Raw genomic sequence first — 22,279 nt, forward strand, 5'->3', positions numbered from 1 at the left:
ACACTGTTAATGTGCGATGAGACGATGTTGGGGGCGGAAAAATTCCCTTTGTGACTGACCTCAGGTGAACGTGATGGGACCGCGTGGCGTGAAATTCAGTATGTGCGTCACCCCGGGTGTGTGTGATGGGAAAGGGTGCAGGGAGATTCAGTCTGTGTCTCACTGTTCCTTGTTTGTGATTTCCAGAGCAAAACTGTTCCAAGGATTGGATCGGAAATAATAACCGGTGTTATTACGTCTCCACGCTTCAAACAGATTTCTGCAGAGCGATACAAGAATGATCAAGCCGTGATTCAAGCCTGCTGGAAATCAATTCAAGGGATGAAGCGGTATGTGTCACAGCACGGGAAGATCCCACAATATCACAGGAATCATCACACACTCGCGGATTCAGGTACAGATTGAACACTCAACATACTTTCCGAGCACACATTCACGGGTTCTGACACAGAGTGAATCTCCCTCCACATCATCCCTTCACACTCACCCGGGTTCAGACACAGAGCGGTTCTCCCTCCATGCCGTGACGTTACGCATTCCCGGGGTCTGGCACAAAGTAAATCTCACTCCGCACCGTCCCATCACACACTCCCGGGGTCAGGCACAGAGTGAAGCTCCCTTCACACCGTCCCATCACAGATTCCTTTTGTAGTCATCTGAGAGAAGTTCCGTGCATAGATTTCGATTCTTGGCATTAATCAAATAAATTTAATTTCTCAGAGCTTTGTATCCAACAATCTTGTGTACAGAAACCGAGAGTACTGGATTGGAAAATGCGAAGACGGGTAAGATTTGGACTGATGTGTGGGGTGAGAGTTGATTATTCAGATAGTGCTGATGGGATTATATGGGATTCGTTTTCGGACTGAAGTAGTTTGGTGGGAAAAGGGAGGGGCATTGTGATTTGTCTGTAGACTGTACACGGGTAGAGTGTAGGGTGATACAGTGGGAACATTTTGGGGCTGACACGTGTATGCCGGGGAAGGACAGGGCAGTGGGATTATTTCGGAAACTGGCATGGGGCAGCGGGGACAGTTCAGTACACAGGGATTATTTTTGTATGACCTATGTCGGTGGGAGAGCGCTGTTCAGTGGGATCATTTCGGAGATAATCGCCGGGCTGTGTGGCGAGGGAGCAACAGCCGGATTAGTTTAGTGACTGACGTAGATCTGAGGGGCGAGAGTAGTCGAACTGGATTAGTTTGGAGACCAGTCCAGGGCGATGGGTACACAATGGGTTAACGTGATTAGTTCGGAGGTGGTCGCCGGGCTGTGAGGAGAGGGAGAAACAGTGTGATTCGTTTGCTAAATGACGTAGATCTGAGGGATTAGGTGGATTAGACGGTGGAAGAGTGGGGGTTGTTCGGGGACTGAAACAGGTCAGAGGGGAGAGGGTGGGCATGTTCGATTCGTATGGGGACTGACAGAGGACTGTGTTGAGGAAGCTGTTCTGTGGGATTAGTTTGGGGGATACGTGGCTGTGGGGAGACATTGGGTCAGTGCCTTAGTTGGGAACTGACACATGATTGTGCGTAGACATTGGGACCGTGGTATCTGTCTGGGTACCGGCACCGGGCCGTGGGGGAGAGCGGTTGCGTGGGATGAGTTTGCGGACTGACACAGTCTGTTAGGAGAGAAAAAAATCATGGGATTAGCTTGGGGACGGTCACGGCTCGAGTTCTCTGCTGGAGCTGTTTTGTCTCTGTTGAAATTGTTTTCCCTCTTGAACAGGAATGTGAGCTCCGGTCTCCTGTACAAGGGGTCCTCTGGAAAGCCCCCTTGCAGTCAGTGTGATCCGACATCAGTCGAAAGGAAGTACCCTTGCGATGTTGATTGGCCTTTCATCTGCGAGAAATCGGCACATTTGTTCCCGCATATTCCTGAAAATATCCAGGGTCTCTGTCAATAGCCAGTGGAGGCGACGTGAACCAAATGACTATCCCCAGTCTGCCCTTCACTCTCACTCCTCGATCCTTCCAGATTCCCTGCCCACCATTCTGCCCTTCCGTGCTACACCAATTCCTCCTCTTACTGCAACTACATGGTCTCCACCAAGTACCGACAAGCCTTTCTTGCTGTCTAACCCCTTCTTTCCCTCCATTCCCTCGTCCCGCTTTTTCTGCTCCCTCTACCTCCCTCTTTTACCTCTCTCCCCGTCCATCCCCGTCTTTCCCTCCATTCCCCCGTACCGCTCTTTCTGCTCCCTCACTCCTTCTTTCACGTATCTCCTCGTCCATCCCCTTCTTTCCCTCCATTCCCCCGGCCCGCTCTTTCTGCACCCTCTACCTCCCTCTTTCACCTCTCCCCGTCCATCCTCTTCTTTCCCTCCATCCCCCCGTCCCGCTCATTCTGCTCTCTACCCCCCTCTTTCACCTCTCCCCGTCTATCCCCTTCTTTCCCTCCATTCCCCCGTACCGCTCTTTCTGCTCCCTCACTCCTTCTTTCACGTATCTCCTCGTCCATCCCCTTCTTTCCCTCCATTCCCCCGGCCCGCTCTTTCTGCACCCTCTACCTCCCTCTTTCACCTCTCTCACCATCCTTTCCCTCCATTCCCCGCCCGCTTTCTTCTGCTTCCTCTACCCCGCTCTTTCACCTCTCTCTCCGTCCATCCCCTTCTTTCCCTCCATTCCCGCGTCCCGCTCTTTCTGGTCTATCTACCCCTCTTATACCTCTCTCCCCGTCCATCCCCTTCTTTCCCTCCATTCCCCCGTCCCGCTCTTACTGCTCCCTCTACTTCCCACTTTCACCTCTCCCCGTCCATACCCTTCTTTCCCTCCATTCCCCCGTCCCGCACTTACTGCTCCCTCTACCCCCCTCTTCCACCTCTCCCCGTCTATCCCCTTCTTTCCCTCCATTTCCCCGTCCCGCTCTTTCTGCTCACTCTACCCCACTCTTTCACCTCTCTCCCCGTCCATCCCCTTCTTTCCCTCCATTCTCCCGTCACGCTCTTTCTGTTCCCTCTGCCTACCTTATTATTACCTCGTACTTTCTCCCCTCTATTTCCACATTCTCTCTTCGTCAACTATCCCTGTTCCATCCTCTCCAACTCCCTCCTCACCCTTCCTGTCCCTTACTCCTATCCCATTCTCCATCAGTGCTCGCATCCCCATTCTCCCCAAGACACACCGACAAACCTCTGTCCCCATTGATCTCCGGATTTGTGGCATTTTCCAGCCCGTGCCGTTCTACTCCACCCCCTACTGCCTCGCCCTTTCTCTGCCGGCTTTGTCCTCTCCCGGTACCAACTCTTTCCCACTTTTTGCTCCCTCTCTACCCTCTTTCTACCCCTCTCTCTCCCTTCCCTATCCGTCTCTCTGTACTCTCTGTGTTCATCATGTCCACTTTCTCCTTTCCACTTACGTCTCACCGTCTGGTTCTCGATAACCCAACCCTGGGTGAATGTTTGTGCCTATTTCCTCTGTCTGTGCCTCTCTTGGGTTTATGGAACTTTGTAAGTTTACAAAACTGATCCAGGCAATAAAGTCCCAAACTCCCTCCCTCTCTGCATAACCCTCAGCTTCCTGCAATATCCCCGGAGAACTCCATGTACATTTTTTTCCAGTTCAGTGGCATTTTCCTGAAGCATAAAGCCTCACCGACGCTTTGTACCACTGCAGCGAGATCTCCCGACTCCCGTGTTCAGTGTCCTGACCGGTGAAGGCCAGCGTGCCCAGTGTCCTGTCCCATCGAATATTTTTCACCAGAATCGCTGTTTGATTTTTGCCCTGAAATGTATACGGCATGCAATTTGTTCTTTAGCTTCATCAGTACGGCAAAAAATATGTAGAGCTAATGTAAATTACAAACATTAATAAACACCGCAAAAAAATCTCCAGTGTGTGCCTGTGCGTTCAAAGATGTGATGGCGCAGGGTGAGAAGATCTTCCTGAATCGTTGTGTGTGGGTGTTCAGGCTCCTGCGACTCCTCCCTGATGGTAGTAACGAGCATTGAGCTTCTCCCGAGTGCGGAGAGGACTCAGTGATGGATGCCGCCTTCCCGAGGCATCGCCTCTTGACAATGCCCTCGATGGTAGGGAGGGGTGTGACCGTCAGAGTGGCGGCTGAGGCTGGAACCCTCTGTAGCCCGTTACTATTCTGTGCGTTGCAGCATCCGCACCCGGCGGCGCTGCGGCGAGTCAGAAAGTTCCCCACCGAAGATCCATAGAATTTTCCTCATCTTCACTGAGAGAGCACATCCCCTCAAAGTCCTCAAGCTGTGATGCCTTGTGTAACGAGACCCAAATGCAGAGTCAGGTCTGGAATTAAGACACAGAATCGAAGTAAACAATACGGCACCGAGCCAACCAAAGCCAAAATCTCAAGCAGTCTCAAGCTCTGCTACAGTGCTTTAACTATAGACTGTCCATAAGGAATTGTGGCATTGCGCAATTATATCTCTGAATCTTTAGAAGAAAATTGACAGTTAACTATACTCTTGGAAATGGACGTGCGGAAACATGACACCTTCTTTGTGTTTGCGTGAACGTGTTGGGCCACAATAGACCCTCTGAGTTGCTGACACACAGTAACCTAGAACTTCAATTAAACCCATACGACGCAGGAGGAGAATTAGGACATCGAGTCTGCTGGTCGTTTCACAGCTGATCCATAGTCCTCTTGGTTCCAAACTCACGCCTTCATTCCTTCAATAATGAAGAATTTTTCAAACTATCTCTTAAATATACAGAATGGCTGGTAGTCCACGCCTGCCTGCGGCGTGGAATTCCGCAGATGCAGCACGATCTGGCGAAGGAAGTTCCTTATTATCCCCTTTTTAAAAGATATCACTATATTCGCAAGCTGTTTCTGCTGATCCTAGATCCATTCTCTTCACACCAACTCTGTCATGATCTTTAACAAACTGAAATCTTTCAATATGCACCCTTCATTATTCATTATTCTGAATTCCCGCGAGTAGAGGCCCACAACCATCAAACGTTCTTCATACGACAGGCAATTTATTTCGGGAACCTACTTTGAACCCTTTCAAATATAACCACATGCTTTGTTCGATAAGCAATATCAACGTGCTCACAATTCTCCAAATGTGGCCTCACAGTTCCTTACTTAGCCTTAGAATTTTAGGCATTCTTGCTTGGAAGCTGAGGTGTGATGAGGTGGTTATACTGTGAGGATGTTAGACCCAACGTGCAGTTCACTGGAAACTGGGTGACAGTCAGAAGGATGAAAGCCGATTAACAGACAGGCCCAGGTTAGAGTGACCCCTGTACCCCACCCCTTCAATAGCAGGTCTACCGCTTTGTATACTTTTGGGTGGGGGACGGGTCAAATGACCAAGTAGAGGGAAGTATCTCAGGTCAGGTCTCCGGCACTGATTTTGTCTCTGTGGTTCAGAAGCGAAGGGGGAGGGCGAGATGAGGCGCGCTGTAGGATAGGGGATTATTTGTTAGGGAATTAGAAAAGGGGTTCTGTGTGCGACAGAGGGATTCGTGGATGGTATTTCGCCTCCTGAGTGTCAGGGACACTACCACTCTATGCGGGTCCTCAGCAATCTTAAGTGGCAGGGTGAGCAGTCGAAGTTCGATACGCGCTGGTGTGGCCAGAAATAGGAAGGTAACTCTGCTTAACACGTGGCTAAGGTGTCCTGGGATGAGTGAGGGCTTCTGATAGCTGGATCATTGGTTCTCTTCTAAGGAAGGTACAATAGACCTTATATGCATAAGGCTTAAAATAGGCCACAACGCAGCTTGAGTCCCGGGGTCCACTGAATGCAACCGGAATCTGGATTCGACACCAACAGAAGTTGTCTTCTGCCGAGCGAACAATAGGGGGCGGCACATACACCTGCCTGGAGGCCATGCTACACAGCCCCTTCCTTTACACTGTCAAGAGCAAATCTCACCGTTTACACCTGCACTGGACTGGAACTGATATTCCAGCGGGAAATTCTGTCATTAAAGATGAGGCGGTGTGGGGATTGAAGCAGCGATGCAGAGCTATGGAAAACAGAATGTCAAAACAGATGTTGGAGTGGTTGTTGGAGCAGATGTTGTTAAGACCACAGACAAAGTGAGGAAGCAAAAAAGTTGAGACTGCTGGGACTCATGTTCTGAGCTGCCCCGTTTCAGTGCGAGAGGTATTGTACGAAAGACCGCCGGGCTCAGGGAAGGGGTCATCCGCTGGCATTATGATATTGTAGACATTAGTGAGAACCAGTTGAAGGGCGGGCAGGAGCGTCAGCTCAACATTCCCGGTTTCGGTTGTATTAGTCGTGATGAAGCGGGAAGTATTCAAAATTGAGGGGTGGCTTTACAAGTCACGTGAGATTCATTGACAAGCACGGAGAGAGGAGTTCATGTGCCGCTTTAACAGAGACGTTAATATGCAGGGAGTTGATTGTTGTGCAGTCAGAAGTGATTCAACTCAATTGGTATATCACAACACTGTGGGCCGAATGTTCTGTTCCGTTCCGTGATTTAGGTTCACTGCTCTGCAGGAGAGGTAAAAGAGAAATTTAAACTAATCGAGTGGACAGATAAGGGGGTTGGGTAGATGAAGGACTTTGACGATAGGTTGCGAAACACAGAGAACAGCCACATCGCAAACAACATAGGCGGTAAGCGAACCACACAGCTGTCACTGTGACACCTACACACCCCACAGAATGACATGGACACAACCCCGACCTAACAATAAGCGCCCCATACCGTGACACCCACACACATCTCGCTGTGACACTCTGCGTAAAGCGTTGGAACTGGAACTGGACGAACTCAGGATCATTCGGGAAGCTGAGGAGGTGATAGGGAAGACATATGGAGAGGTATTTACAACTACGGTGACGGGTACAGGAAACTGGGTGACAGACAGGAAGGGGAAAGAGGTTGAACAGCCGGAGCCAATGCAGAGCCCCCTGGTGGCTAATCCGCGGAATAACCGGTAGACCACTTCCGATACTTCTGGATGGGACGAGAAAGGTGCAAATGACCAATCAGGTCTCTGGCACTGACCATAGCTCTGTGACTCTGAAGGGAATAAGTTGTGAAATCTGGCGAGCTGTATCGATCGGGTTGCCTTTCTTAGGGGAGCAGAAAAGAGGTATTGAGGACCAGAACGAGATTAGAGCATGGATTGATACCTGGAAATATGATGTTGTAGCTATTAGTGAAACATGGTTGCAGGAGGGGTGTGATTGGCAACTAAATATTCCTGGATTTTGTAGCTTCAGGTGTGATAGATTCGGAGGGTGAAGAGTAGGAGATGTTGCATTGCTTGTCCGAGCAAATATTACAGCGGTGCTTTGGCGGAATAGATTAGGAGACACATCTTGGGAGACTATTTTGTTGGAATTGAGGTATGGTAAAGGAGTAGTAACACATATATACGTGTATTATAGACCACCAAATGGGGAGCAAGCATTGGAGGAGCAAATTTGTAAGGAATAGCAGATATTTGTAGAAAGCACAAAGTTGTGCTTGTGGGAAATTTTCCACACATAGTCTGGGAAGATCATTCTGTAAAAGGGCTGGATGAATAGCAGTTTGTAAAATGTGTACAATACATATAGGTACCAACTACAGAAGGGGCAGTGTTGGATCTCTGTTCGGGAATGAGATAGGTCAGGTGACGGAGGTATGTGTTGGGGAGAACTTCAGGTCCAGCTATCACAATAGCATTAGTTTCAATATAATTATGGAGAAGGATAGGACTGGAACCAGGGTAGAGATTTTTGATTGAAGAAGGGTTACTTTGAGGAGATGCAAGAGGAGGCAGAAGGAGTCGATTGGGACATTTTATTTGATGGGAAGGATGTAATAGAGAAATGGAGGTCATTTATAAGTGAAATGTTGAGGGAACAGAATCTTTATGTTCCTATTATGTTGAAAGGAAATATTAAAAAAATTCTGGGGGTAGTAAAAACGTGGTTCGAAAAAGAGGGAGATCTATAGTAAATATAAGCAGCATGGAGTAAATGAGGTGCTCGACGAATATAAAGAATGTAAGTAGGATCTTAAGAAAGACATTATCAAAGCAAAAAGATGATACGAGAATGCATTGGCAAGTAAGGTGAAAATAAATCCGAAGGGATTCTACAGGTATATTAACAGCAAAAGTATAGTGAGGGATAAAATTGGTCCCTTAGAGAATCAGATTGGACAGCTATATGTGGAACCGAAAGAGATGGGGGAGATTTTGAACAATTTATTTTCTTCGGTATTAACTAAGGAAATGTATATTGAATTGTGTAAAGTAAGGGAAACAAGTAAGGAAGTCATGGATACTATGACAATTAAAGTACTGATATTTTTAAGGAATATAAAAGTGGATAAATCTTTGACTCCTGACAGGATTTTCCCTAGGAACTTGAGAGAACTTGGTGTATTAATAGCAGGGGCTCTGACAGAAATATTTCAAATGTCATTAGAAACGGCGATGGTGCCCGAGGATTGGCGTTTTGATCATGTGGATCCATTGTTTAAAAAGGGTTTTAAGAGTAAACCTAGCAATTATAGGCCTGTAAGTTTCACGTCAGTGGTGGGTAAATTAATGTAAAGTATTCTTAGAGATGGCATATATAATTAGCTTGATAAAGAGGGTCCGATTAGGAATAGTCAGCATGGATTTGTGCGTGGAAGGTCAAGTTTGACAAATGTAATTGAATTTTTTGAAGAGGTTACGAGTACAGTTGACGAGGGTAAATCAGTGGATTTTGTCTATATGGACTTCAGTAAGGCCTTTGACAAGGTTCTGCAAAGAAAGTTAGTCAGGAAGGTTGAATCGTTAGGTATTAGCATTAAAGTACGTTTGTAGTAAAATGGATTCAACAGTGGCTAAACGGGAGATGTCAGAGAGTAGTGGTGGAGAACTGTATGTCAGGTTGGAGGCCGGTGTCCAATGGTGTGCCTCAGGGATCTCTAATGGGTCCAATGTTGTTTGTCATATACATTAATGATCTGGATGGTGGGGTGGTAAATTGGATTAGCAAGTATGCAGATGTAGGTTCCTACCTAAGGCACCTACCTAAGGTAGGTGGAGTTTTTGATAATGAGGTAGGTTTTCAAAGTTTGCATACAGATTTAGGACAGTCAGAAGAGTGGACTGAACGATGGCAGATGGAGTTTAATGCTGACAAGTGTGCGGTGCTACATTTTGGTTGGAATAATCCAAATAGGTCATGCATCATAAATGGTAGGGCATTGAAGATTGCAGTAGAATAGAGTGATCTAGGAATATTGGTGCATAGTTCCCTGAAGGTGGAATCTCATGTGGATAGGGTGGCAAGGAAAGCTTTTGGTATGTTGGCCTTTATAAATCAGATCATTGAGTATAGGAGATGGGATGCAATGTTAACATTTTATAATTCATTGGTCTTGCCGAATTTTAGGAACTATATCAACAAAATAGAAAGAGTACAGTGCGGATTTACTAGAATGTTACCCGGGTTTCAACACCTAAATTACAGGGAAAGGCTGAGCAAGTTAGATCTTTATTCTTTGGAACGTAAAAGGTTGAGGGCGGACCTGATAGAGCTATTTAATATAATGAGGGGTATAGATCAAATTGACATGGATAGGCTATTTCCTTTGAGAGTAGGAGATATTCAAATAAGAGGACATGATTTGAGAGTTAGGGGGCAAAATTTTAAGGGTAACACGAGGGGGAATATCCTTACACAGAGAGTGGTAGCTGTGTGGAATCAGCTTCCAGTAGAAGTGGTAGAGACAGTTTCGGAATTGTCATTTAAAGTAAAATTGGATAGGTATATGGACAAGAATGGAATGGAGGGTTATGGGCTGAGTGCGGGCCAGTGGATTAGGTGAGTGTAAGCGTCGGCACGGACTAGAAGGGCCGAGATCGTCTGTTTCGGTGCTGTAATTGTTATTTGGTTATATGGTTATTCCTCGATCGTGTGCGGTCGTTATCGTCGCCAGTATTTAGGTAGGAAACGAGCCGGTTCTGAACATTCAGTTTAAAACGTGGCTAAAATGTTAGGGTTGAAGCGAACATAATATGTATAAAATATGAAGATAGCAAACATATGTAGGTAATCAGTAAGTACATTCTCGCATTTCACACACACACACACACACACACACACACACACACACACACACACACACACACACACACACACACACATACACACATCTCTGCAGCTTGAGTTCCCCTGGGCACTTTGAATGCCACGGTAATCTACAATTGTTCACAACTGAGTTTGTATTCTGCCGAGCGGACACCTGGGGGCAGCACAGACTCCTGCCCGGAGGCCGCGCCACACCTCCTCCACCTTGCTCCGGTCCTTCATTTCCTCTCCCATACGTACACCTGAACTGGATTGGAACTAATATTCCAGCGGTGATTTTTTTTTCCATTAAAATGGCAGACTGATGGTATAAATTAGAGTTGCAGGGACATGTAAACAAGAACTCCATTACAGATCGTTGAGTAGTTGTTGGGACAGATGTTGCTAATACTTCTGAAAAAGTCAAGAAGCAAAAGGTTGAGCCTGCTGGGACTCATGTCCTGAGCTGCGTGCTCATCAATGCAGGAAGTATTTTTCGAAGGGCCGATACGCTCAGGTCAAGGGTCAACGCCTCTAAACCTGACACGGCAGATATTAGTGAGTCTGGATTGCAGGAGAGACAGTACAGTTTGCATTAGCTATGAACGAGACACACAACCCTCAGTGTGACACGGAGAAGTTTTTCAATGGGGCTCTGAAAGTGTGTCGGTGTCACTGCCACAACCCACATCTGACATGAACACGCCCCTCATCGTGACACTGACACAGACAGGCTCTGCACCACAGCAGGATCTCACCACTTAACGATACCAAAGCAGAGTCACGCCCTGCACTGTAACTCGAATACAGTCCTCCCCGTATGCATAACCCCCTCCCTCTCCAAAACCACTCCCCGAATCTGCAACCCTGCTCATACACTATTCCCAGTCACCGTCACACAGACTGCAATGCACCGCTCCCGTTTCCGTCACCGATCCCTCGCTTACAAGCAATTCCGTCTCCTTGACCCACATCCTCAACACTTCGACATCTCCATCATCCCGTACGTACCCATACGCCCCGCCCCGTCTCCATGATTCACTCCACCCGCTAAACGCTCCCCATCTACGTCGTCCCTCCGCTCTCCTTCGACCCGATGTCCGAGGGCCGGTCCAGCTGCAGTATGTGCGACGCGTACTGGAGCTACAATTGCTAACGTAAATACAGATTCATCTGTGAGCAGTCGGCACATTTATACGCGGATATTACTGAAGAGATTGGAGGTCTCTGTCAACAGCCTGTCGCGTCGACTTCAATCAAATGACTTCACGCCACTTTTCCCCATTTAATCTACACCACGCTCACTCCCCCGTCTTTTCTTACACTCCCACTCTCTCCGCCCCTCCTTCGTACCCCATTATCCTCCTCTACTCGCAATCGCATACTCCTCCATTGCTCTTCCTCTCCCCATCTAGTCAACTCTTCTAAATTCCCGGACCCGAAATCCCCTGAACCCCCATTGAGTCCCCCTTTCTACTCCTCTTCTCTTTCTCCCCTTCTCACCAACTCATTCCCTTTCCACCCCTCCTCTTCCACTCGGACCCCATTCTCTGCCTTTCCTCACTCCGATCTCTCCACACACTCTCACCTCAATTCTGTGCACTCTGGCTCTCAACTCCCCAACCCAGGGAAAAAATCTGTGTACATGCACCCTATCTGTGCCTCTCCTGGCTTCATGCCCATGCTCCAAGGAACAAAGTCCCCTCCTTCTTGCCGTCTCTCCGTAACTCAGACCCTCGAGTCCCGGCAACATCCTCGGAAATCTCCCTCTACACTCTTTCCAGCTCAGTGGCATCTTTCCTTCAGCAGGGCGACCGGAACTGAACACCGGACTCCAAGTGCGGACTCACCGACACTTTGTACAACTTCAACGTGACCTCAGCACGGTCGAAGATGCAAAATTAATGTAAATAGCGAAAAATAATAAATACTAGTTCAAAGGTGAATACCGAGGGAGCGTTTAAATGTGTAGGGAGTGTTCTTAAACTGATGGCGAAGAGGCAGCAACTGCTTGTAAATTGATGAGTTTACAGCCGCCTGTACCCCCTCCCCGATGGTACCGATGAGCACAGGGCACTTACCCGGCTGGACAGGGTCCTCGCTGATTGATGTGGTCTTCCCGAGGCATTCCTTCTTGAACATGTCCTCGATGGAGGGGAGGTTTGTGCCCGTGATGGGTTGGCTGAGCCTTGAACCCTCTGCAGCCTCTGGCGACCCTCTGCGTTGCAGCCTCCACACCAGGCGGCGATGCGACAAGTCAGAACGCTCTCCACAGTACATCCGGAGAAATTCGCGAGTCTTCAATGAGAGACTACATCCCGTAATACACCTAACCTTGCAATCTCTTCTGTACCGAGAGAGGTATGGATGGTGGAGAAGGCAAGGGTCGAGTAGAGTCTAGATTACACTCCGGCTCAGACTGGAATTAAACAAGAGCACACTGATGAAATCCAAAGATAAAGTCACAAGCAGCGGGACAAGAAATAGATCCCGTACGGTTGAGCACTGAGTGCTCGGCGCGAGGCCGTTACCGACAGACATTCCATGAAGGAACACTGGCCGACAATAATTGGCAGTCTGAGTCTTAAAGGGAAAGTGACAGCGAACTACTCTCGGAGGAATGGGAGTGCTGAAACCTGCGTGCCTGAGGCAGTTCTGACGGGAACATGACCTGTTCTTCGTATTACATGAATTTGTCGTGCCCAGTGTAGCCCCTCTGAGACGCTGATACCCACTATCCCAGGAACTTCAAATACGATCATACGGCAGAGTGGTAGAATTAAGCTATTTGCTCGATCGTGTCGGCCCACCATTTGATCATGGCTGATGCATCCTTAATCCCAATGTTCAGCCTTCGCTCCGTATCTCTTCCGTTGCGAATTCACATCCCTCTATCCTGTGCCCGTCAAAGGTATGTTTGGAGAAAGGAAAGTGCAGAATTTCCTGAACAGAACACCTCTCCAACTTTTAAACACAGGGGTGGATCGATCATGCTTTGGGCTTGTTTTGCAGCCAGTGGCAAAGGGACAAATTTCACTGGTAGACGGAAGAATGCGTTCAATTAAATTCAAGCAAATTCTGGAAGCAAACATCACACCGTCTGTAAAAAATGCTGAAGATGAAAAGAGGACGGCTTCTACAACAGGATAATCATCTGAAACACACCCTAAACTCAAACTCCACAACGGACTACTTCAAGAGGCGCAAGCTGAATGTTTTACCATGGCCTCACTGTCCCCCGACCTAAATATTATCGACAATCTGTGGATAGAACTCAAAAGAGCAGTGAACGCAAGACGGGCAAAGAATCTCGCAGAATTAGAAGCCCTTTGCAAAGGGAGAATGTTTGAAAATTTCCCCAAACAAGAATTGAACGACTCTTAGCTGGAAACAGAAAGTGCTTAAAAGATGTGACACTTGCTAAAGTGGGTGTTACTAAGTACTGACCATGCAGGGTGCCCAAACTTTTGCCTCGGACCCTTTACATTTGTTTGTTACTTTGAAACTGTAAAAGATGGAAATAAAAAAGGTAATCGGACTTAAAATGTTAACGAAATGTGTCATCTTTAACATTATGCCTTCTGGAATTCAGGTCCTCTTTTATTCGCTTAGCTATTCACAGTAACAAAAATTTTGACTGGGGTGCCCAAACCTTTGCATATCACTGTCAGGGCAAACTGTTGGTAGGTTTGTTTTCAGTTTATTTATTGTTTATAATTGCACAGTTAGAACAGTAGGAATGCCTGGCAGGAGAATTGAATTCTCCTCTTGCAGGATCTGGGACGACAGGGAGACCTCCAGTGTCTCTGACAACCTCGCCTCTGATAATTGCCTACGGATGCAGATTCCAACACTCGGATTGATAGAGTTGGCACTGATACTGGATGAACTCAGGGTCAGTTGGGAAAGTGAGGGGTGGTCTGGAGACATATTGGGAGGAAGTTAGACCCCATATGCAGTTCACAGGAAACTGGGTGACAATCAGGAGGTTGAAAGGGGTTAACCAGCTAGACCCACTGTAGAGTAGCCCTGTGTCCAACTGGCTTAATAACAGGTCTACCACTTCCTAGACGTCTGGGTCGGGGAGACGGGTGGAAATGACCGAGAAGAGGAACGTCTCACAGTTTCGGTCTCTGGCACCGAGTTTGTCTCTGTGGGTAAGAAGGGATGGCGAGATGAAACAAGCTGTGTTTATCGGCGATTCCTAGTTTGGGGAAATTAATCGTGGTTTTCTGTGGAGGATAGAGATACCTGCAGGGTATTTTGCCTCCCGCGTGCTCGGGTCGCGTCCTCTCCAATCCGGTCCGCAGCAATCTCAAGTGGGAGGGTGAGCGGCCAAGTTCTGCACGGGCTGGAGTCGCCAGAAATAGGAGGGTAATAGAGAACAACACGTGCCTAAGATGTTGGGGTGGGAATGAGGGCTTCAGATATTTTGATCACTGGGGCTTCTGAGGAAGGTGAGAACAGTACATAAGAGGGCGTTTCAATCCAATTCGAGTTTAATTATCATTCAACCATACATCAGTAAAAATGAATCAGGAAAAAATAGAAAGCACACGGTGAATATCAGTATTTATACGATCACACAATTTAGACTATATATACATTCACATATATACACACATTTATGCAAATCTGCAATCAACCATAACAGAGCTTGTCTTCTGCATGGCGAACACTAGGGGGCAGCACAGACTGCTGCCTGGAGGCCTCAGTACACCGCTCCGCTTTGCGCCGCTCCTTAATTTTCTCCGCCAGTGAGCAACTCTCTCAGTTTACACCTGAACCGAAGTAGAACTATTATCCCAGCGTGAGTTTCGCCATTAGAAAGGCGGAGTGGTGGGTTTAAACTTCATTCGGTTTCTGAAACAAGATTCTGATAACGGATATTGAAGTGGTTGTTGTGAAAGATGTTGTTCAGACCTCAGACAAAGTCAGGAAGGAAAAGGTTGAGACTGCTGGGACTCATGGTCTGAGATGCGTCCATTACCATGCAGGAAGTATTATACGAAAGGAAGATGAGGTCAGGGCAGGGCCCAACGCCTGGAAGCATGATATTATAGCAATTAGTTGCTATGAGAGTTGGTTGCAGGAACGGCAGGACCGTTAGTTCATCAGTCCCGGTATCTGCTGTTTTAGTCGTAGTAATACGGGGATAATTCAAGGGCTACGGTTATATTGAACTATCGCTGAATATATCACGGCAATGGTCAGTTAAGACAGAAAGGAGAACTCGTCCACGTGAGGCCTTAAAGGAGGAGCCGAGTAATAAAAAGGGATGAACTCGTTCATGGGGCAACAGTCCTGTGCGTTTAGAGGAACAAACCTGCAAGAGGTCGCAGACTGTTGCAAGAAGCATATCGCTGTGATCTTGGGTGATTTTAGCAGGTATTAACTGTGAGTCCCATACTGTAAAAGGACCAGTGGGATAGTTTGTCAAGCGTTTGGAAGAAAGTTGCCCGAATCAGTAGGTATAAAGTCCCATCGAGGGAGTGCTATACTTGATCTCCTACTGCGGAATGGGACAAGGCAAGGGACAGAAGTTTGTGTAGGAGACCACTTTGTATCTAGTGATGGTGATGCCATTAGAGACAAGGTCATTATGGAAAAGGATAAGTGTGACGTTGAGGTTTCTTTTCCGAATTTGAGGAAGACCAGCTTCATTGGGGTCCGGAGTGAATTGCCAAGTGTGGATCCGGCCAGGCTGTTTTCTGCTGTTCATCGCAAGTTGGAGCGGAAGCGCTCTTCAGCCTCAGTATAGAGTGGAAAGTACCAGACCGTGAATAGATGGAGGCGTTGAAGGAGAGAGCGACTTCAGTGAACAAGATTGGGGTGCCGAGAAACTGACCAACAAAGTAGATGGGAGTTGGGACGGGGCTTGACGATTTCGAGTTCCTTAATTCATTTATGGTCGCCACTTTACAGAAAGAGTGTGGGTGTCTTTGGAAAGGATACAGAAGGGATTCACTAGGATGCTGCCAGGAATCGATAGCAGAATCTGTAATCAGAGTTCAGAATTGTTTTGCTTCTTTGCTCTGGAGCGGCGAAGGTTGAGAGGCGTCAGAATAGAATGGGGAATGAGAAATGCATGAGCATGCTCATGGGGCTACATTACAGGCCAGCCAACAGTCCCGTCGGATAGAGTTTGATGTTGTGATCGTGAAGGGAGGATCTGAAGCCAATGTCGGAAACGCGAGTGTGTGATTTGACGGGGAAGAGGGAGCTTCACTCTGTGTCTGTACAAGGGATCTTATACAGATTAAAGAGGAGTAGGTGCTTTCTGTCTTGAGGCAAATCAGAGCAGATAAATCCCTGGAACCTGACAGGGTATTCCTTCGGACCTTGAAGGAGACTAGTTTTGAAATTGCAAGGGCCCTGGCAGAAATATTTGAAATGTCAATATCCACGGGTCAGGTGCCGGAGGATTGGAGGATAGCTCATGCAGTTCCATTGTTTAAAAAAAGCTCGAAAAATAACCCGAGAAATTATAGGCCGTTAAGTTTGACATCGGTAGTAGGTAAATTTTTGGAATGAGTGCTAAGAGATAGGATCTCCAAGTATTTGAATAGACAGGTGCATTTAAGAAACAGTCAGCATGGCTTTGTGCGTGGTGGATGATCTATTAGAGTTTTTTGAGGACGTTACCAGGAAAGTGGATGAAGGGAAGGCATTGGACATTGTATACATGAACTTCAGTAAGTCCTTTGAAAAGATCCCGCATGGGAGGTTAGTTAGGAAGATTCAATCGCTAGGTATACATGGAGAAGTAGTAAATTAGATTAGATATTGGCTCAATGGGAGAAGCCAGAGAGTGGTAGTGGAGGATTGCTACTGAGTGGAGGCCTGTGACTAGTGGTGTGCCACAGGGATCAGTGCTGTGTCCATTGTTATTTGTCATCTATATCAATGATCTGGATGATTATATGGCAAATTGGATCAGCAAATTTGCTTATGATACAAAGATTGGATGTATAGAGGAAAGTGAAGAAGGTTTTCAAAGCTTGCAGAGGGATGGAAGCCAGTTAGAAGAAAGGGCTGAAAGATGGCAGATGGAGTTTAATTCTGATAAGTGTGGGGTGTTACATTTTGGTTGGACTAATCAAAATAGGACATATATGGTAAATTGGAGGGCATTGAGGAATGCCGTTGAACAGAGTGATCTCAGAATAATGGTCTGTTGTTCCCTGAAGTTGGAATCTCATGTGGATAGGTGGTGAACAATACTTTTGTTATGCTGGCCTTTATAAATCAGAGTATTGAGTATAGGATTTGGGATGTAATGTTAAAATTGTTCAAGGCCTTGGTGAGGTTAAATTTGGAGTATTGTGTGCAGTTCTGTTCACCGAATTATAGGAAAGATGTCAACAAAATAGAGAGAGTAAACAAGAGATTTACTAGAATGTTTCCTGGCTTTCAGCACCTAAGTCACAGAGAAAGGTTGAACAAGATACGTCTTTATTCTTTGGAGTGTAGAAGGTTGAGGGGGGACTTGAGAGAGGCATTTAAAATTATGAGGGGGATAGATAGATTTGATGCGGATAGGCTTTTTCCATTGAGAGTAGGGGAGATTCAAACAAGGGGACATGAGTTGAAAGTTAAGGGGCAAAAGTGTACGGGCAACAAGAAGGGATATTTCTATATTGAGAGAGTGGTAGCTGTGTGGAACGAGCTTCCAGTGGAAATGGTATAGGCTGGTTCGATATTGTCGTTTAAATAAATGACAATATGGACAGGAAAGAAATGGAGGGTTATGGGCTGAGTGCAGGTCGGTGTGACTAGGTAGGAGTAAGCGTTCGGCACGGAGTAGAAGGGCTGAGATGGCCTGTTTCCGTGCTGTAATTGTTATATGGTTTTATGGTTATATCTCTCTCGTTACAAAACGGATTAGAGCGTTAGGAGTTTGAGGGGATGTGGTCTGCCATTGAGGACTCGCGAATTTCTCCGGATTTACTGTGGAGAGCGTTCTGACTTGTTGCATCGCCGCCTGGTGTGGAGGCTGCAACGCAGAGGGTCGCCAGAGGCGGCAGAGCGCTCTAGGCTCAGCCAATCCCATCACGGGCACAAACCCCCACTCCATCGAGGACATGTTCAGGAAGGAATGCCTCGGGAAGACCGCATCCATCAGCGTGAACCCCTCCCGCCGGGAAATGCCCTCTGCTCATCGGTACCATCGGGGTGGGGGTACAGGAGCCTGTAAACTCAACAATTTACAAGCAGTTGCTTCCTCTCCGCCATCAGATTGCGAACGCTCCCTGAATACTTAAACACTCCTTCGGTGTTCTCCTTTTTGCAGTATTTATTAACTTTCCCGATTTACGTTATTTTTACATCTTTGCACCGCACTGAAGTCACGTTGTAGTTGCAGGAAAGGTCGGTGATGCCGCGCTTGGAGGGCGGTGTACGGTTTTGGTCGCCCTCCTGTAGGAAAGATGCCACTAAGATGGAAGGAGCGCAGAGGGAGTTTTACGAGGATGTTGCCGGGACTCGAGGGTCTGAGCTATGGAGAAAACACAAAAAGGATGGGACTTTGTCCTTGGAGCGTGGGTATGAAGCCAGGGGAGGCACAGATAGGGTGAATACACAGCCTTTTTCCCCCTTAGTTGGGGCATCGAGAGCTAGCATGCACAGCATTGAGGTGAGAGTGGGTGGTGAGAACGGAGAGAGGAGAGGCATGGGCTGGGGTAAGATTCAGAGATAAATGGGGAGAAGCGGAATGAGTTAATGAGTTTGTGAGAAGAAGGGTAGAGTGAAAAGAGGAGTGAGTAGAAAGGAGTTGTAAATGGGGGAGCGGGGGAGTTTGGGGCAGGGAGGGGAGGAAAGTGGTCTAGCTGGGGAGAGGGAGAGTAGGGGGGAGAATGGGGATGCGAGGAGGGTACTGGGGTAGAAAGGAAGGGTAGATAGGGTGGGAGGGCGTGAAAGGATGGGGGAGTGAGGGTGATGTAGATTGAATGGGGAGAAGTGGGGTGAAGTCACTTGATTGAAGTCGGCCCGAAAGACTGTTGACAGAGACCTTGGACCTCTTCAGGAATATCCGGGTACAAATATGCCGTCTTCTCGCAGATGAATCTGTAATTACCATTGCAACTGTAACGGTAACTCGATCCGCACTTACTACAGCTGGGCGTTTCATAATTTAACTCGTACAGAAGATCAGAGGCCACATTCCTGTTAAAGAGGGTTAGACAATTTCAACAGAGACAAAACAGATCCAGCAGACAACTGGAGAGCATCGCCAAACTCATCCCAGTAATCTGCGCCTCTCTCCACAGCCCCTTGTCAGCCTCTAAACTTATTCTATGTTACCGAGCTTTCCCCTCAGCCCAGGGTCCATTGCCGTACGAATCCATTACACCGCTATCCCCTACAATCGCGAATCAGCTCCCAAATTAATCCCGCTGCAGCACTCTTTCCCGCCAACCCTGTGTCAGTGAACAAACTAATCCCACTGTGCCACTCTCCACACAATCCTGAGTCTTTCTCCAAACTGATCTCACTGACTCACTCTCTCCCCACAGATTTGTGTCAGAACTCAAACTAATCCCACTGCCTGACTTTCTCCCCAGGACCTCGTTTCAGTCACCAAACTAATCCGACTGACCCACTCCCGCACCACAGAGCTGCAACAGTCCAAACCTCACCTCTCTGCGCATTTTCCAATCCAGTATGTTTCGTGTCGTTGGACAGCGTTGGAAACAAACTTCTGTGAAATTAAATCCCTTCATTTAATGTTTAGAACCAGACTCTAACAATGCATATTCATGTGAAGGGACGGTAAAGAGAGGGGAACACACATTGACTGAGCTAGGGAGGGTGGAGTGAATTTCACTATGTGTCTGACTCCGGGAATGTGTGATGGGGCGGTGTGGAGGGAGATACATTCCGTGTCTGACCCCGGGAGAGTGTGATGGGACGGTGAGGAGGGAGATTCACTCTCTGTCTGACCCCGGGAGTGTGTGGTGGGACGTTCTGGAAGGAGCTTCATTCTGTGTCTCACACCTGCAGTGCGTGGTGGGAATGCGTGTAGGGAAATTCACTCTGTGTCTTACATCTTGAGTGTGTGGTGGTATTGTGTGCAGGAGGTTCAATGTCTGTCTCATTCCGCGACCTCTAGATTATTGATATCTCTTCTCGCGGTAAGACATACCGTTTCCTTGTTTGAATTTATTTCGAGGAGCCTTGAATCAAGTTCTGAACAATTTTGCCTCGCTCCATCATAAGAGGTCCCAAACGTGGATATGAAATAACAGCGGTCTTCATTTTCGGTCCATTCTTGGGGACACGTTTTCTCTGCAACTCAGGAGCAACAAACCGTGAATCTCCCTCCATAAATCCCGTTGCATCAGCTGGGATCAGAGAAAGTTAAGCTCCCTCCACACTGCCCAATCACACACACACCTGGGGGCAGACAGAGAGTGAAGCTGCCTCCACAGCTACCCCTCATACACTCCTGGGGTCAGACACAGAATAAATCTCCCTTCACACCTTCCTTTCACACACTCCTGGGGTCGATGTGAAACTCCATCCACACCGTCCCACCACACTCTTCTGGGACAGAAAGCAGACCGAAACTCACTCCACACAGTCACGTCACTCATTCTAGCTGTCCTTCGGCATCATCTCTTCCCACAGTCAGTCAGACGCAAAGTGTAGTTATTCAGTATCCGATCTGCCGTATCACGCACTCCCGAGATCAGAAAGTAGGGGACGCTGTTTCCACATTGTCCATTCACACGTTCCAGGGTGAGGCACAGGATGAAGCTACCTTGTATTCCGGTAATTACCTCCCCCTCACTTCCCTTAACACATGTTCACTATGCCTCCTCCTCCAGTGACCTATCAGCTCAATCCTGCCTCCGACTGGCGGTTGGAGATCAGTCTATGTCTACCAACAGGAGTGTGTGATGGGACGGTGCGGAGGGAAATCCATTCGGTGCCTGACCCCTGGAGTGTGTGTACGCATGTTGTGGAGGAAGCTTCTCTGTTTCTGACCCCGGGAGTGTGTGATAGGACGGTGTGGAGGGAAATTCACTCTGTGTCTGATCCCGGGAGTGTGTGATGGGACGGGGTGGAGGGAGATTCACTTTGTGTCTGACTCCGGGAGTGTGTGATGGGACGGTGTGGAGGGAAATTCACTCTGTTTCTGATCCCGGGAGTGTGTGATGGGACGGTGTGGAGAGAGATTCACTGTCCCATCACACTCTCCCTGGGTCGGACACAGAGAGAATCTCCCTCCACACCGTCCCATCACACAGTCCCAGGACCAGGCTCAGAATGTATCTCTCTCGACACTGTCCCATCACACACTCCGGTGTCAAACATAGTGTAAAACACTCTCCACGCCGTCCCTTCACACACCACTGGGGTTATTTAAATCGCATCAAGAGGTGGAGACGGAAGCTCTGTGAGAAGCTGTTTTGTTTTTTTAACTGATCCTGGCAAAGATGCTGGGATTGCGGAGGCGCGTGACGTAGCGCGCAAAAGTTTTAAATGAAAGACCGCCATATTCAAAGGCAATAGTCGGAGTGGACTGTGTCAGAGTGTGTCGGCTTTGGCTCAGTCAGTCTTCGGCAAGAACAGACAGGCGAGGTTTGAACGAGGCACAACTGCGCAAGCGCGTGAAGTCGTCCTGTGAGGCAGCGGGAGGATTTAAATAGCGCGCTGAGGCTGACTCAGGGCGAGCACTGTTGTCCCTGATTACGACACATGCAAAAGGTGCATGGAGCTGCAGCTCCTGACAACCCGTGTTAGGAAACTGGAGCCTGATGAACTTCTGGTCATTCGGGAGGCAGAAGCCGAAACAGACAGGAGTTTCTGGGAAATAGTCACCCCTAGGAATCAGGAGACAGGCAGTTGGGTGAGTGTCAGGAGAGCGAAGGGGAATAGTCAGGAAGAGCAGAGCACCCCTTTGGCCGTCCCCATCAACAATAAGTACACCGCTTTGGATACTGTTGGTGGCGACGACCGACCAGGGTCGAGTTGCGGTGGTTGCGTTTCTGGCACCGAGACTGGACTCTCAGCTCAGAAGGGAAGGAGGGAATAGAGGAGAGCAGTAGTGATAGGGGATTGGATAGTTAGTGGGACAGATAGGAGGTTCTGTAAAAGAGATCGGGAATACCGGATGGCCTGTCGCCAGGGTCCGCGGTATCTCGGATGGAGTTCTCAGTATTCTCAAGAGGGAAGGTGAGCAGCCAGATGTCGTGGTCCATGTGGGGAACAGTGACGTGTGTAGGAAGAGTGAGGAGATCCTGAATGGGG

At 47.9% G+C, this 22,279-nt stretch overlaps 1 long non-coding RNA gene across 1 annotated transcript; it reads left to right on the forward strand.

Moving 5' to 3' along the window:
* The first annotated feature begins 233 nt into the window (after positions 1 to 233).
* Positions 234 to 1,982, forward strand: LOC132390156 (uncharacterized). The gene is made up of 3 exons (XR_009510809.1): positions 234 to 329; positions 721 to 785; positions 1,732 to 1,982. It is a non-coding gene; the product is annotated as an uncharacterized LOC132390156 (long non-coding RNA).
* The last annotated feature ends 20,297 nt before the right edge of the window (positions 1,983 to 22,279 follow it).

The sequence above is a fragment of the Hypanus sabinus genome, unplaced genomic scaffold (assembly GCF_030144855.1).
Source record: "Hypanus sabinus isolate sHypSab1 unplaced genomic scaffold, sHypSab1.hap1 scaffold_794, whole genome shotgun sequence".
NCBI classification, from domain to species: Eukaryota; Metazoa; Chordata; class Chondrichthyes; order Myliobatiformes; family Dasyatidae; genus Hypanus; species Hypanus sabinus.